Consider the following 13,194-nt stretch of genomic DNA (forward strand, 5'->3'; position numbering starts at 1 on the left):
AAAACAGCATTCTCCTCTAACTGTTCTTCCTCCGTGTCCTCCTCACCCAGCTCCATGCTGGCCCTCTCAGCTAAGCACAAGAATCTCTACCCCTCACCTCCTGGCCATTTCCTTCCAAGATCTGTCACGTTTTGCATTCTCTTTTCCCAAGAGAGTAAAAGCAAATAGAATGAAGCCGGAAGTCTTATTAATACATTTGACTTGTCTTTTTGCTTGGCTTTTAGCTGGATATATGTCTTGGATGGTGAATGGAGTCAACTGATCTCAGCGTGCATCAGTGGAATTATCTTGGAAGCAAGGACTGAGAGACACCAGAGATCTCCAGAACTCAAACGGATATTGTTCTAAATTCTAGAAGAGTTTGTGGTCCTGAAGATGTAAGGAGTACCTAAAGAGACTATAGGAGTCCCTCAAGGTCAGAGGTCTAGAGAGCTTTGGAGAATGGGACACTTTTGAGAGTGAAAGGAGCATTAATAACAGCGTAAACTAAGATTGTCCCCAGCAAACTGGGACAGATGGCCCCTCTGCCTGGAACCGCCTTTGCAAAATTATGACTGAGACAGTGAAAGAGATCTAACTTAACCATCTTGCTTCTAACCTCCAATTCTGTTATAAGGAATCTATATTATAAGGAATCTATCTGTATAACAGAATCTATAACAGATATATGAAAATGTGTCTGATACATGTGGTGGATTTCTGCCAATCTATAGCTTGCCTTTTATTTTCTCAATTTTGTCTTTTGAAGAATGATAGTTTTAAATTTTGATGTCATCCAATGTATCAATATTTTCTTTCACGGTTTGTACTTTTTGTGTTTGAAGAAATCTTTGCCTACCCCAACGTTGCAATGATTTCTTCTTATGTTTTCTTCTAGAAGATATATATATATATATATATATATATATATATATATATTTTTTTTTTTTTTTTTTTTTTTTTGAGACAGAGTCTGGCTCTTTTGCTGAGGCTGGAGTGCAGTGGTGTGATCTCGGCTCACTGCAACTTCTGCCTCCTGGGCTCCTGGGTTCAAGCGATTCTCCTGCCTCAGCCTCCTGAGTAGCTGGGATTACACCTACACATATTATATACACACATACAAGGAATCTATTTTATAAGGAATCTATCCTTCTAACAGAATCTATAACAGATATATGAAGATGTGTCTGATACATGCATTGTACATGTTCTGAATACCAAAGACATGTGATGTATCAGAAGTATCTTCTGAATCTATAAGGAATCTATAACAGATCTATGAGGAACTTTTACAACTCAACAATTAAGAAGACTATTAACTCAATTTTTAAAATGGGCAAAGATTTCAAACCAGCACTTCAAAAAGAAGATATACAAATGACCAACAGGCACATAAAGAAATGCTCAACATTAATAATCAAGGAAATGCAAATTAAACTCTAATAAAATACCACCATGTATTCAATATATTGGCTAACAAAAAGATTGGCCAGACCAAGTGCTGGCAAGATGTAGAGTAACTAGAACTCTCATTCATGGCTAGTGGGAATGTCAAATGGCGTAACCACTTTGCAAAACAGTTTGGCAGTTTCTTTAAAAGTTAAACATCCCTCTGCCATCTGACCCAGCTATTTGACACCCAAGAGGAAGGAAAACACAAATCCACACAAAGACTTGACTTGTACACGATTGTTAATAGCAAGTTTGTTTGTAACAGCCCAAATCTAGAAACAGCTTAAATGTCCATCAGCAGGTAAATGAATAAACAAATTGTGGTATATCCATGCAATAGATGACTATCAAATGATAAAAAAGAATGAACTATTGATACACATATAATGCGGATGGATGTCAAAACCATGATGTTGAGTGAAAAAGGCAGAGCCTTTCCTACCAAAAAAAGAATCATGATTCCATTTATGTAAATTTTTTTTTTTTTTTGAAACAAGGTCTCACTCAGTCACCCAGGCTAGAGTACAGTGGCGTGATCTCAAGATCTCAGCTCACTGCAACCTCTGCCTTTTGGGTTCCAGCGATTCTCCAGCCTCAGCCTCCCGAGTAGCAGGGGCTACGGGCTTGTGCCACCACACCCGGTTAATTTTTGTATGTTTTGTAGAGACAGGTTTCACCATATTGGCCAGGCTGGTCTCGAACTTTTGACATCAGGAGATCTGCTCACCTCAGCCTCCCAAAGTGCTGGGATTACAAGTGTAAACCACTGCGCCTGGCCCATTTATGTAAACTTCTTAAACATGTAAACTAACATATCGTGACACAAAGCAAATCAATGATCATCTGTGGGTAGGAGTGGAGGGACAAATGGATTACAGAGGGGCACAGAGAAACTGGTGGGGGTGACGGAAAAGTCCAGTGTCTTGATTGTGGTGATGGTTTCATGGTGTATATGTCAAAAATGATAAAAAACTTAACACTTTAAGTATTTCTAGTTTATTGTACTTTAATTATATGATCAATACAAATATGAAAATATTGTGATATGGTCATATGAGTTTCTTCATTAATGCATTAAATAACAGGATCTAGCAGCAAGCTAATTTTAAAGTTAGTGCTGCCTAGAAAAGTTATTTTGAGATACAACAACCATAATGTGACATAAAAATCACCTGTCATCCCAGCACTTTGAGAGGCCGAGGTGGGTGGATCACCTGAGGTCAGCAGTTGGAGACCAGCCTGGCCAATGTGGCAAAACTCTATCTCTATAAAAAAATACAAAAAAATTAGCTGAACATGGTGGCACACACCTGTGATTCTAGCTACTTGGGAGGCTGAGGCAGGAGAATCGCTTGAACCTGGGAGGTGGAGGTTGCAGCGAGCCGAGATTGCGCCCCTGCACTCCAGCCTGGGCAACAGAGCAAGAAATCCATCTCAAAAACAAACAAACAAAACGAAAGCAAAACCTGTCATTTCTATTGGTGACAGAGTCACAGGTCCTGCTAACACAATTGTGGTTTGTTGTTTGTGTTCATATGTGAAGAGAATGCCAAATTTCAGTTAGAGGTTGGTGAGAGTAGAAATACTTTTTTTCCATCCAAGTTCACGAACCCTCTTAATTGTATTCACAAACCCCACATTAAAAAGTCTAGTTGGAAGCAACCTTAGGTACCCAGAAATATGATAATCTCCCAGTAGGGAAGCACCTTTAAACTCCAGGAATATTTAAAGTTATTTATAGGAATGTCCTACATGGGAAAGTGATTTTTTTTTTTTTTTTTTGAGACGGAGTCTCGCTCTGTCACCCAGGCTGGAGTGCGGTGGCCGGATCTCAGCTCACTGCAAGCTCCGCCTCCCGGGTTCACGCCATTCTCCTGCCTCAGCCTCCCGAGTAGCTGGGACTATAGGCGCCCGCCACCTCGCCCGGCTAGTTTTTTTGTATTTTTTAGTAGAGACGGGGTTTCACCGTGTTAGCCAGGATGGTCTCGATCTCCTGACCTCGTGATCCGCCCGTCTCGGCCTCCCAAAGTGCTGGGATTACAGGCGTGAGCCACCGCGCCCGGCCTGGGAAAGTGATTTTATCAGTAAGCATGTGTAACAGAGATAAGATTCGGAACTAAACATGGAAATATTTGACAGATTCAGCATCACTGAATTACTATTCTTTTTGTTAAAAAGGAAGCATTTATATTTAATAATTTACATACTTTAAGAGCCTTATGTTTAGGAGGCTTCGGTCTATAAGAACAACATGTTGGTCAAACATGTTAATCGTAATTTAAAACGGAATCAAATCATTGCTCAAATGTGCCGTTTTAAAACAGAAATCTCACTAAGTCAACATGTAACCACTGGAACATTTAAGAGTTTAAGATTTGTAGAAACGTGATTTATGAGATTTATAAGTGCTTACCTGAGAAAGCAGAAGTGTTGGACAGTTGAAGTACTTGAAAACAAAGTCCAGAATATCAAATTTAGAAATGCAGTTTAAAATATTTGAAAGCATTTAAATGTTAAATGTTTGAAGGCTAAGTTTATAAATGAGACCAAATATGAATCAATGACATTCTCAAACACGGTGACTGATTTTTGTTATTCTATTCTTATAATTGGAACCACAGATTTGAAAAGGAAACATTAAAACTCAAGAGGAAAACTAGGTTTGGTAAATTGCAACTTTAGTCATTCAAAATCATTTCCTAGAATGTGTGTATAGCTTATGCTGTATACAAAACCACCCAAACTCATACACAACAGTGTGGATGATTGAAAATGAACAAACGCACGACATTCGGGGTCCTTCCCTCCTCCTGTGTTTATTTTTGACCTAAGCAGCCTAAGCGTCCCTCCTGTCCCCGTCTGGGCCTCTGCCAGTGAGGAATTAGCCACAAACACAAGAAAATTCTTTTCAGTGACCTAAGAAGACGAAAGGTCATTCATTATACTGGGCTTAGGAGCAAATTTAAAATACTGAACCACTTAATTTTTCAAAACAGAGGAATCTAAACAAATGCTCAACTGGTGAACAAATGTGCATTCATTGCCAAAACCCCAGTTGGTTTGGACAGCATTTTTTCCCTGGTTCCTTCAGCAGAACTGAATCCCTTGGCCTGCCCTCTCCAACAGTGTAGATAGATCCCAAAGGGGGAAACATAGCTGTACCGTAAGCATTTTTTAGCAACCTACAATATTAATGGCAGTTAAACACCAACATGCAAACTTACCTTCTTACAAGATTATTGAGAAGATCAAACCAAATAATCTTTTTATGATCTCCCGAATTGGAATGATTTCTTCTTTTACCTAGAATTCTCTTTCAGCATTCGGTGACTGAATTCATGAAGGTGTCAGTTTGGTCACTGTGAAGAAGGACATCTTTAAAAAGTGGCTTTTATATTGCTCTGGTTTGAGTGTTTGTCTCCTCCAAAACTCATGTTGAAACTCGATCCCATATTCAGAAGACTAGGTTGGGGGCAGTGGCTCATGCCTGTAATCCCAACACTTTGGGAGACCAAGTTGGGAGGATCACTTGAGCCCAGGAGTTTGAGACCAGCCTGGGGAACATAGCAAGACCCTGCCTCTCCAAAAAATGGTAAAAACAATTAGCCAAGTATTGTGTTGCCTGTGTGTAATACCAGCTACTTGGGAGACCGAGGAGGGATGATCACTTGAGCCTACTGTACTACAGTCTGGGCAACAGAGCCAGACCTTATCTCTAAAAAAAGAAAAAAATTTCAGAGGACTATTTGAAATAGCTTGTACATTAAAAAGATCTGGAAAAATTTATATTTTAGAAAATAAAACATATATACATATAAAATATATTTTCAAAAGAAAACAATTATATATTCAATATATAGTGTATATAATACTATATTGTATAATATACTGCTATACTGTTATATAGTATATACTATACAATACTACACTAGTATAGTATTATATAGTATATACTATATTATACTATATAATGCTATACTATTATACTATTAAATACTATACTATTGGCCGGGCGTGGTGGCTCAAGCCTGTAATCCCAGCACTTTGGGAGGCCGAGACGGGCAGATCACGAGGTCAGGAGATCGAGACCATCCTGCTAACACAGTGAAACCCCGTCTCTACTAAAAAATACAAAAAACTAGCCGGGCGAGGTGGCGGGCACCTATAGTCCCAGCTACTTGGAAGGCTGAGGCAGGAGAATGGCGTAAACCCGGGAGGTGGAGCTTGCCGTGAGCTGAGATCCGGCCACTGCACTCCAGCCTGGGCAACAGAGTGAGACTCTGTCTCAAAAAAAAAAAAAAAAAAAAAAAACTATACTATTACATTATTTCATAGTATAATATTGGTATAGTATATATGTGTATGCTATACAGTATTACATATTATATGATATATTATTGATATACCAGTTATTTTGCAGAATGTGCCTCATTTAGATTAATCTGACATTCTCTCATGATTAGATTCAAGTTATAGGTCTTTGGCAAGAAGATCATTGAAGTGAAGGTGTGTTCTTCATAGCACGTTTTCGATTTGTTCCCTTAATGGTGACATTAACTCTGATTCTAGTTAAGGTGGTGTCTGCCAGCCTTCTCCACATCAGGTTCCTCTTTCTTCCTTTGTAATTAAAAAGTGTTTTGTGTGACCAGTGGGAGCCTCTTCCTGCTGGCTTCCGTGTCCTCTAGACATGTCCCCATCATTCTTTGAGTACTTCCTCTAGACATGCCCCCATCATTCTTTGAGTACTTCCTCTAGTCATGCCCCCATCATTCTTTGAGTACTTCCTCTAGACATGCCCCCATCATTCTTTGAGTACTTCCTCTAGACATGCCCCCATCATTCTTTGAGCACTTCCTTCTTTTTTGACTGAATGGGTACTCACGTTTATCTTCTACTCGTCTTGCCCCAGATCTGGAATTAGACATTTCTCCAAAAATCTCCAGTTCTTTTTAGCAGAAAATAATTTTTAGAAACTGGCCAGGTGTGGCGGCTCATGCCTGTAATCCCAGCACTTTGGGAGGCCAAGGTGAGAAGATCACTTGAGCCCAGGAGTTTGAGACCAGCCTAGGCAACAAAACAAGACTCCATCTTTACAAAAAATAAACTAATTAGCTGGGTGTGATGGTGCACACCTGTAGTCCCAGCTACATGGGAAGCTGAGGCAGGAGGATTGCTTGAGTCCAGGAGATTGAGGCTGCAGTGAGCCGTGTTTGCACTACTGCACTCCAGCCTAAGTGACAGAGTGAAACCTTGTCTAAATAAACAAATAAATAAATAAATAAAATTATTTTTAGGAGCCAAGGTCCGGGTGCTAAGCGTGTTTGTTGTTCCTACTGTGCAGCTGCTCTCAGGATCTCTCCGTGGACAGAACTAGATGCATGCAGATGTACAGACACATGTACACATGCATACACTTACATCAATATTTATTTCTGAATCAATTTAAATATATTGAAAATCATGTGTTTATACCAGGACTGGCGCATTATTTTCAGGGTCCAATGCAAAATGAAAATATGGGGGACCTTGTTCAAAAAGCAAGAACGAAGAGCTGATAAAGGTACTAAAATACAAGCTCTTCCCTTCTTCCACGGTCTCTCTCTGGATTTGTCACAGTGGCTTTTATTTGCTACTTCACATCTTGCATGAGGATACTCCTGGGGTAAAGGCAGACACTCACAGGTGCCCAGGGACCCTACACTGGGACTCAGAGCAAGTGCAGCCTACCAGCTGCAGTCTCTGCTGCCAGTCCCCAGACTGATGTGCTGTGCCTCTGCTGGGGCAAGAAAATTAAGCAAGGCATCCACTCTTCCCCTAGACCCACTCCTCTAACCCATAGCAGGTGGGCAACCTCAGGGGTGTTGCAACCTCTGAGCCAGGACACGGCTAAGTATCTGGATTGTGGGTGGGGATGGTATAGACATGCTCGCTGTAGGCACTGAAGGCAGAAGATGGCAGTGGTTGCTGGGTAGGGAGGGGAACAAGGAGGCTGGCAGGAGTCTGAGGAACCATGGGAATTGAGAAAGGTGGCTGAGACCCTGATCCTGGGGAGGCAGGGAGATGGTGGGACATGGGACCGCTGCTGAGCTGAGGCTCCAAGTCCGTGTGCATGCTCCATTGTCCCGTTACACTTGACTTATGAAATACAAATTCAAAGATTAAGTTATTAAGAATTTCAAGACAGTCATGGTGCAGCATAAACACCCAAGTGTATGACCTGGCACGGGGCCTCATGCAGATGCACCGATCACACGTCCATGATGTCAGCCCTGGCTCAGACCGGTAGTTCAATACCAATCCAACGTTTTGGGATCCACTCTGTTTTCTCCCTTTACATAATTAGTACTGCTTTTTCCAAAAGTGAGAAAGCTGGATCCTTGAGATAGTTACTCATTTGCTCATTCCCCCTGTTTGCAATCCAATCCATCCTCCATTCAGAAGCTGACTTCACCCTGCCGGGGTTCTGGCACCGTGTCCAGGAGCTGCCACCCTCCAGCAGGCATACCCACCTCTCAGTCTCAGGCAATGGGCACCCACCCTGTGCAGGGTAGCATCCCCGCACAGCCACCCTCCTCACTCCCGAGGACTCTGCCTCCCCTGCCAGGCTCCTGCTTCTCCTGCGGGGAAGCCATCTCCTGTCTGGGGGTCAGGTTTTCTGTGTTGGACACTGCCCCACCATGGCTGCCTATCATTTTTTGAATGGCTTTTGCGTTGAATTGATCAGGAATGGAAGAGAAAAGAAGAAAGGCAAAGGGGAAAAGGGAAAAAATGGCAGAGGAAGAGCCCCAAATGATTTTTCAAGGGTGACAAGCTGATTCTATACTTCGTCAGAAACAGGAAATATCTGACAAGGACATTTTAAAAATGAATAACAAATTACCTGATCAGATATCAAGACAGATAGGGGAGCTATGATAATTAAAATGGAAAAGTGTTGGCATAAAGAGATAAATAGGCCAGGCATGGTGGCTCGCGCCTGTAATCTCAGCACTTTGGAAGGCTGAGGCGGGTGGGTCACCTGAGGTTAGGAGTTGGAGACCAGCCTGGCCAACACGGTGAAACCCCATCTCTACTAAAGATACAAAAATTAGCCGGGAATGGTGGCACACGCCTGTAGTCCCAGTTACTTGGGAGGCTGGGGCAGGAGAATCGCTTGAACCCAGAAGGCAGCGGTTGCAGTGAGCCAAGATTGTGCCACTGCACTCCAGCCTGGGTGACAGAGTGAGATTCCATCTTGAGAAAAAAGAAAAAAAAAAGAGAGACAAATAGAGCAATGTGCTAGAATATGAGTTTAGGAGTATGCACGTATTTATGCACATCTGTTTTGCTTAGTTGGGGAAGGTGTGGATTATTCAATGCTGTTGGAACAATTGGCTCTCCTGGGAAAGGTTAATTCTTACCCCACCTCAGTCATGAAAACAAACTCCGTGTGGAATAAAAACTACACATTTTAAAAAGGAAAGAAGAGCTAAAGACACTAGGAGAAAGCATGGAACTATTTCTGTAACACGAGGATGGGGAGGCCTCCTCTGAGCAAGATCAAGCAGCAACAACTGAAACGAAACAGTCAACCAGCAAATCCAAATCCATAATGAAAGTGATTGATAAGTGTGACTACAAAAGGCTTAAAACTCTTTGCATAGCAAAAAAAATCTCAGAAACCAAATTAAAAGACAAGGGAGACCAGGTGCAGTGGCTCATGCTGTAATCCCAGCACTTTGGGAGGCCAAGGTGGGTGCACTGCTCTAGTCCAGGAGTTCGAGACCAGCCTGGGCAACATGATGAAGCCCTGTCTCTACCAAAAATACAAAAATTAGCCAGGTGTGGTGCTGCACCAGTAGTCCCAGCTACTTGGGAGGCTGAGGTAAGAGGATGGCTTGAGCCCAGGAAATCAAGGATGCAGTGAGCTATGGTTGTGATTGCACCACTGCACCCTAGCCTGCATATCCAAATGAATCCTACCTCTAAAAAAAAAAAAAAAAAAAAAAAAAAAGACAAGGAACAACTTAGAAGAAACAGTTGCTAAATTTAAACAGCTAAACTGTTTATTTGTTTTGTGGATTTTTGCTTTTTTGTTTTTTGTTTATTAACATATGGGGTGTCAATCTATCATCCAGGCTATAGTGCAGAGGCAGGATCATAGCTCACTGCAGCCTCCCACTCGTGGCCTCAAACAATCCTCCCACCTCAGCCTCCCAAAGTGCTAAGACTACAGGTATAAGCCACCATACCTACCTCCACATAAACTACTAATAACTCAGGACACATTTATCAAGAATTCTTACAAATCAATAGGGAAAACAAGCCAGTATAACCGTGAACAAAGAATATGAACACGCAGTTAATAAACCATGAAATAGAACTGGCCAATAAACATTAAGCAAAATGTTCAACCTGATTAAAAATTAGGAATGGCTAAAATGAAACACACCAAAATATCCTTTTGTACCTGCAGATTGGTAAACAGGAAAAGGTGAATAGTAACCGATTTGTGTGAAACTGTGAGGAAATGGGTTTGCTAGCCAAGTATTGTGAGATATGTAAATTGTTCAACCTTTTTTTAATGGGAAGATTCAACAATAATAATATATGTATATATTTACACATATTATATTTTAAATGTATATATTTATAAATGTATTCATATGAAAAGGAGACAGAGAGTGATCTATCTATATATATGGAGAAAGAGAGAGAAAAAGAGAAAAAGTCAATACCAGTGGTTTCTTACAGGGAAGAAGCTTGACATTAGAGACAGGGTCAAAAGAAACTTGTTCCTGGCTTTGTCACTAACTCGCTCTGTGACTCTTTCTATTTCTGATTCTCAGTTGTTCACATGTAAAACAAAAGGGTTGCGCTAAAAAGTCTCTCTCTGTTAAAATTCTATAATTTGATAAATTTTGCAATAGCCCTTCCAAATAAATTTTGTATTAGTTTTCTGTTGTGGTGTAGCAAATCACCACAAACTAAGTAGCTTAAAACAACACACATTTAGTATCTCACAGTTGTCATGGATGAGGAGCACAGGCATGGCTTAACTGGATCCTTCTGCTCAGGGTCTCACCAGAATGCAATCGGGGTATGGCCAGGCTGCATTCTCTAGGAAAGAAACCATTTCGAAGCTCATTTAGGTTTTGCTGGCACACTTTGTTTCCTCGTTTCACCTTTTCCTGTTTACCAATCTGCAGGTACAAAAGGTGGTTATATGGCTAAGGGCCCTGCTTCTTTATGGTCGTCAGCTGGAGGCTACCATCAGATCCTGGATGCCACCTGCCAATGCCACGTGGTCCTCCCTATAAGCAACTCACAACATGGCTGTTTGCTTTTTCAAGGCCAGAATCTCTCTCTTACTCTAGTGCAAGATTATTTCATACACACACACACACACACACACACACACACACACACACGTGTAAGATTATATATTAAAAAGCCTGGCAACTGTAGTCCCAAGAGGCTGAGGTGGGAGGACTGCTTGAGCCCAGGAGTTGGAGTCCAACCTGGGCAACATAGTGAGACCCTGTCCCTAAATATTTAAAAAATCACATATATAACATTTTACATTATATAACATTTTACATAATATATATAATATATATACACACACATATATAATAATAATATATATAATAAACACACATATATAATAATATATATAATAAACACATATATATAATAATAATATATATACACACACATACACACACACACACACACACTCATAGGTGTGACATCCTATTGTCTTTGCCAAATTCTATTGGCCAGAAGCAAGGCAGAAGGTGTCACCCACACTTGAGAAGAAGAAATTATCCAGGGCATTAATATTAACATCTTTTGTTTTTGTTTTTGTTGTTTTGAGACAAGGTGTTGCTTTGTCACCCAGTCTGGAGGGCAGTGGTGTGATTGTGGCTCACTGCAGTCTCTGCCTCCTGGGTTCAAGTGATCCTCCCACCTCAGCCTCCTGTCTTCCACCTCACCCTCCTAAGTAGCTGGGACTACAGGGGCACACCAGCACATCCAGCTAATTTTTAAAGTTTTTTGTAGAGATGGGATCTCACTATGTTGCCCAGGCTGATCTTGAATTCTCGGGCTCAAGCGATCCTCTTACCTCAGCCTCCCAAAGTGTCGGGATTACAGGTGTGAGCCACACGCCTGGCCAACACCAGCATCTTTGAATGCTGCTTGCCACAAAATCTCTAAGTTGTACTTATTAAAAGCCAATCCTTTATTTTTGTATTGGTAAAATTATTTTGGCAGGGGAGGAAAGAAGATTTACCAGGAAGGTAGAATTTCATTTTTGAAATGAAGTTTTGCAGAAAAGAAATGAAAAACTTAACTGTAAGAGTTTTTATGATTCACAGGCTGCTATATACACTAATTTTAAATCGTCCCTTCAAGCCATAGTGCACTGAAAAATACATATTTAAAGAGCATGTGAAATTGAATCACCTCTAGACAATTATTTTGAAACATTAATTCCTGCCTGATTATTTTTAAAAATCAAGTCCATTGTTTAGATTCCATTTTTTCCATAATTTTCTGTGCAAATATATTAAAAATCGAGGCCCTGGGTGAGTCTGGAATGCTTGGAGGGCAAAGTTAAGTTTGAAGGATCAAATTTTAAAAAGGGTCCCTTTTGAAATGTGCACGTAGGCAGCGATTATTTGCATGAAATCACGTGAAGCAAAGAGGATAGGAATTAACCTGATATTCTTTCATAAATATGGCAATGTCAACCAAGATGCAGGCCCAGCTAACGGAGATGGGTGAGAGAAGGAGGAAGAGAGGTTATGAGTCTTCACATGGCTGCTGAGTGTTAGGATTGAGTGGAACTTCCACTGTGATTACCCAGGGCTCCTCATCAGATGCTGGATCTGCAGTGCTGGGATGGAAATTCGTACCCCATCCACAAAGATGGGCATCTTCCCATCCCAAGACAATACTGGGCCCTGTTACAGAGAGAAACAAACCAATCTGCAAAGGCTTTCATAAGCTAGCCTAAAGAAATGTTTGTGGGGGGAAAAAAAAGGCTAAGCTGTTCTTTTCCACCTCTCCCAGCAAATGGATGATTTGCCACAACAGTTAAAACAAATGTTTCTGTTAGGGAACCACTTCCCAGGCAAATAAACATCTTTGGCAGTATAAACGTAAAGGTGTGAGGACCGGGCAAAATGAAGAACTTTCCAGCAATTGTTGCCAATGAAGTTGAAATGTAGTGAATGCGTTGAAGTCTTCTGAAGCAATGGGTCATAAACTGGTTTCGTGGGAGATTTTGTTTGTCTAGCATAGTGTTTCAAAAATGATTTTTTAAAAATAAATGCCATCATTAGTAATATGGAAAATTTATATAACATCTGGATTCCTGACTTCTAAAAAATGTGGAAGAAACTGTCAACACTACAACACTAGGCTTATATTTCTGCCTAAACGGCATCAGCTGGCTGCAGCTGAGTAGGGGCTATATCTCTAGTTCACCCCAGTCTCCACCTCTCCTTATTGTCTCACACCTGACCCCTGTCACTCATTTATCTTTACTCCCTATCCCTGATAAGAATTTGAGTGTACAGCCCTAAATTTGATTCTGAGTTTTCAACTTGGAGAGAATCAAGTCTAACTCTCTGATTTTACAAATGGGGAAACTGAGGCAATCACACAATTCAGAAGGCAATGAACGGAAGCTGGCTCTCAGTCTCCTGACTTCTAAGCAATTCCTCTTTCTTCTGTGACTCTACCTCTATTTCTCCACATTTATTATCAGAAGTT

The sequence above is a fragment of the Macaca thibetana genome, chromosome 10 (assembly GCF_024542745.1).
Source record: "Macaca thibetana thibetana isolate TM-01 chromosome 10, ASM2454274v1, whole genome shotgun sequence".
NCBI lineage: Eukaryota > Metazoa > Chordata > Mammalia > Primates > Cercopithecidae > Macaca > Macaca thibetana.